This window comes from Prosopis cineraria, unplaced genomic scaffold, assembly GCF_029017545.1.
Source record: "Prosopis cineraria cultivar Desert tree isolate PC_DT_omini unplaced genomic scaffold, ASM2901754v1 PC4, whole genome shotgun sequence".
NCBI classification, from domain to species: Eukaryota; Viridiplantae; Streptophyta; class Magnoliopsida; order Fabales; family Fabaceae; genus Prosopis; species Prosopis cineraria.
In genome coordinates this window covers 14,703,492-14,708,831 of record NW_026555335.1, presented here as the reverse complement: position 1 = coordinate 14,708,831, position 5,340 = coordinate 14,703,492, and positions in this window count along the sequence as shown.

The window sequence follows — 5,340 nt, the reverse complement described above, 5'->3', positions numbered from 1 at the left end:
TACTATAAGATGCTCAATGTTTTTTAAAAAAAAGTTTAATAGTAAATTAAGTCTTTAATCTTTTTTTTAAAATATTTCAATTTGACCTCTGATAATCTTTTTTGTCAACTCTCATTTAAAGGTAAGGATAAAAGGACTAATAAATTGAAATTATTTTTAATAGAAAATGACCAAATGCCTCTCACTAATTAACCAAAAACAAAAAAAAAAAGCCACCAACCAACCATCATCCTTGTAGCACCACCATCAACAATCAAAGCCCCGTCATCGTTATTGTCATCATTACCAATCACATTGGACCTCCGTTGTCAAAGTGATACTGACAACTACCATGCATATCATCATCTCAAGGGCAATCAGAGAATTAATTCTGTAAGGTGGTCAATGGGGGTTTGAGTCCATGACCTTTTGGCTCACAAAAAAAGGTAATAACTACCAAGCCATTAATTGTATCTATCTAATCATATAATGCATGAAATTATTTATGTAATACATGCAAGAAAGTATATATGTAATACACCTTATTTTCAAGCCTCTTACTTATTGTAAGAAGAAGTGAACTTGTTAAAAGCCTAAATATAGAACTTGTCATTTGTTAAATTTTATTTGTTCATTTGTCAAGGTAAATTGTAAATTAAAATGTTTGAAAATTCATATATTGATGAGTTCCTCTTTGTAAATTGATAATTAAATGTTAGTAAAATGACATGTTAACATAGCTTTGCTATGAATTTTAATTTCAAATATCCTAATTAGCATGAAGATGGCTTGTTAAAATTCTAACTTCACTTGTCATATAGTAATGCTTATATACTTGTCAATTTATTAAAGGGAATTTGTTTATTGCAATGCCTTCTGTATATTCAATATTTTTGACTTGTTACAATATTATAAGACATTTTTTATAGTATCATGTTAAAAAGAATATGAGGTATTTTGGGACTTTCAAGGTGTAATTAATAATGTTTTTTCAAAAATATTCTTAATTAGGAGTGTAATAATTGGTAAGGTTTCCTAATGAAAACACCCTATTCCCTCCTTTTCAATATACTCTTTCTGATTTTATTTATAAGTTACTTCTAACTTATTTTACTAAAATCAAAAAAATCATTAAAAATTAACTTTAACTTAAATTTTAATAAGTTTCTACCTCTGCCATTAATGGATAGGAAGAATTATTTTTAGTAAAAATTTTATAGCAATGATGGTAAAAAGGTAAAGATAAATTTTCTCTTTCTGTCCTATAAATAAAATCAAAGAAATATAAGAAAAACTATTACTTGTTTTTTTATAAACAAAATCACAAATCTCAATAGGCATTTATTATTACTTTTCTAAACTATCTTTTGATAAGCTCATAATTTTTATTTATAAAAAATAATTAATGCAGTTTATTTTGATTAAATACAAGAGAATTTTAGTATTTTTTTTTATTTTCAAACATAGTTATTATACTTAACCAATTTTCTTAAATTGTGTGAGCATATTTATTTTCTCTTATATATAAAAATGAAGAGAATATTAAGTAATGATAAATGGTAAATATTGAAAGAGAGTGTAATTTTAAAGATATCTTATTAACTTATTGGAAGGTACAAATCAATTAAAAGCTCTTATAATATAATATTAAAGGAAGAATAATAGTTAGATCCCAAATAAATGAATTAATGACAGTTAAATCTCTGAAAAAGTTTTCTATAAAATAAATTATAAATAAAAATTTAAATAGTTATAAATAAAAATTTTTGTTACAATCTAAGAGTTACGTTTAATATTTAAGTACTTATTTACAATTAAAACTTCTAAATTTGTAACAATTAGATCCATATTTTCAACTTATTTTTAAAAAAATTTATTAAAAAGTTAACTATTATTAATTTATTTTTTTAAAATCTAACTATCATTCTTTCAAAATTAAACCCACAAAGTATTTATGTGCACCTTCTGGCCAAGCTAAGCCGACCAACTTCTTTAATTTCCTAATTTTTATCATATGACAGCTTAGGATCACGTGAAATTGGCGTGTCCGATTATCATTTGGATGCAAAAATCATCCTTCCGCATCCCTTGCGCCTTTCAATTATTGGTCCGTGTGGGGCTTACTGGTTGTAAGTAGTGGGCAACATTTAATTCTTTTTGTAAAGTAATCAATTAAATTTTATCAAATAATGTAAAATAAAAATTACTTATCTTTTAGATTGTCGTAACCAATTTAATTTTTTAGATTTTTGATAATACATAACTCTAAAATAAAGAAGAAATTATGGCATTCAAGATATTTTGAAGCAATAATTTTTTTAAAAATACTATTTGAAGTAGGTGATGAAAAACATTGTTACAGTTTTAAATTAGTTGATCAAATATATAGAATTATAGATTCGTTACATTATATTGGATAAATATTTTGTGTTAGTTCATTTTATAAATAGATATTTAGAATATTTTTAACTTGCTGTATAGCCATCGATTTTATTTACCTGGCTGTTTTTTACTTGCTGTACATAGACTGTTGAATTTACAAGTATAAGTTTTGAATATTGGAAAACAAGCATAATATTAAAAACAATATAAAATTTTGATTATATTATAACCAAGATAAAAGTATTTTCTACGTCAGTTATTAAAAAAATTTTAATAATTTATGTAAAAACTCCTTCCAATAGTATTGCTTGCATAAAAACACGAGTAGCATGCTTTAACTTTAAAATTATTTTTTTATAGAAATTTATATATTTTAATACAAACTTCATTTTCTTAATCTAATTTTAATAAGGCATAATGCTTTGTCATTTTTACAAAATTAAATGAGCGTGAATCTAGCTAGAAGAGAAGGCATATCTCAATCTTTTGCCTTCCAATATGCATAACTTATTTATAATCTTATCATATAGTGATCTTTTCAATTATCAACGACCATTTATCATGTTTTATCATTGGTTTTAAAACTGGACCAAACCAGATGGTCAAACCAGTTGGACCGTTAATAAAAATCTTGGTTTAAATAGAAAAATATTTCATAGTTGAGGCTTGGATTGTAGGGAAGATGTTGACAAATATAAGCACAAATGTAAATACTTTTGAATTTGCTCATACCTAAGTTAACCAAGATTCATACTTATTTGACAAGTTATAAAATTTTAATTTATAATATTAATAATTTATGGTTATCTTGTGTTATGTTATTAACAATTAGACATGTAGATATTATATATTTATATATGCATTTAATATTATTTTTGTTTAATTATTATATCCAAATTGTAAATAAAAGTAAAGATTGGGTCTTTGAAAATGGGGGTTTTTTGGAAAAATTGATAGCATAAATGTGTAGAGCTCAAAAAAAATGAAGAAAACAACACCAAGAATGTGTGAAACAAAGATTGGATAGAGGAGATATGGCTCTTGGAAGATTCGGGTCTGACTGACTTGACCCGTCACTCCAACCAGGTTGGAGCTGTAACATCCTTGAATTCAAACTTTAAAATTTAAGTGTTTAGGCAAGGGTAAAGTGGTAAAATTATATGATTTATGAGTTAATGATGTTTTTGAATGAATAATATGGTTATTGGGTTATTAGATAGCCTTGGAAGAGGGTTACGTCGAAGTGCAAGTGGGCCAGGGCATAAAGAGAGGCCCAAAACATGTTGAAATTTTCTGTGCCATGTGCTATGGCAGATGCATGAAAATTTGGTTTTATCAAGTTGCCACACATGTTTAAAGCAGAAAGAGAAATAGGAGGAAATGAGAGAGGAGTGACGAAGGAAGCAATTAGCTCTACTAAGGCATCATCCTCTGGGATCTTTGAGGATGTTTTGAGCAAAGTTCATCCTTGGGTAAGCTTCTTATTTACTCTCCTTCCCCTTTATGTAAAATTTTAGGTAGGTTAGTTAGTGTTAGTGTTGATTTTCCTTCTCACTTAGGTTTTAACTAAACCCATTGGCTTAGATAGGGCCTTAGAGAGTTAAATCAAGTTTTTAAACTTAGGTGTGAGGATTTTATTGTGATTTGAGATTTTTATTAAGGGTTTGGATACAACCAAAGTGAAATTTGGGAGATTGGAAGCAATAGAGGTGGAAATTTTTTGTTATCTAAGTGTTTGGGTGTTAAATAAAATTAATGGAGTACAATGAGAGTGTTAATGGGGTTAAAGTGAGATTTAGGATATAATGGGTACCTATAATTAGGTGAAAAAGGGGTTTATTTAGACTTAATTGATTATTGGTATTTAATCTTATATATTAAATATTAAACTTGTGTTGTTGTACGAGTGGACTCTTGTGAAGTTGGAAAATTTGCCATGGTAACCCTTTTTGTGACAAAAAAGTTGAGGTAACTAAATGATCGAAACTTACTATTTTCATATTCAGATGGTTGCGTAGAATTACAAAAGCTAATGTATTATTGTTTTGAACCAGTATAATATTAGTATGTAAAATGATAAGAAATTTAAAACTCTACATAGAGTGGATTGTATATATATGTTTTCATATTTGGAGTTTCAAAAGAGATTTATGCCAAAATCATAAGTGTACATACTTGTGAAATTATATGATTTATTATGGTAAGGATTGTCTTGGAATAATTCACATATGTGTAGCTTTGTGAATGGAAATATATGAGCATGATCATTGTAAGAAAGTGGGAGTTCATTCTAGAGTTGTCAGGGAACATTATAGGAAATTCATATAGTATATTGGTACCATGGAGGCCCTGGTGTACAGTCTTATTCTTACTTAAAAGTTCTAATACTGTTTGAGATAGATTAGACATATGACATACCAGGTATTCAAGGAAAGGGAGACTCTGTGGTCCATAATGGGCAAAGGCACTTTGGCCAAAGCTACCTCCTATAATTAGTGAGTTTAAGCTGATCTAGTCACATAGACCTAGTTTTATTGAATTGTTAGCTCACATATTCAGTCAAAGGAAATAATAAAGTTATAAGATGGTGTGTGTTAATCATGTAAGTGTTATGATTGTATAGCCATGTGTATATGTTTATTTGATAACTAAATCACATGTGCTATTGCCACTTTACATACCTATACATTATTCTTATATGTGAATAGTTAGATTAAATTATTTGATTATTGAGCTCTTGAATCACTTTCATGGTTATATTTTATAGGTGGAGGCTTTGAAAGGGCCAAAGGGAAGGAAGGTTTTACTAAGAATTAAAGAGCTTAAGTCTGTATAGTCCTTCCCACTCTTTTAGTATTGTAATAAATAATATATGAATTTTATGTCAACTTAGATTCATATCATGTTTTGGGGTTCACTTTCATGAAAATGTGTAATAGCAAGTATCTTAACCTGAGATGATGTATTTGCAATAAAATT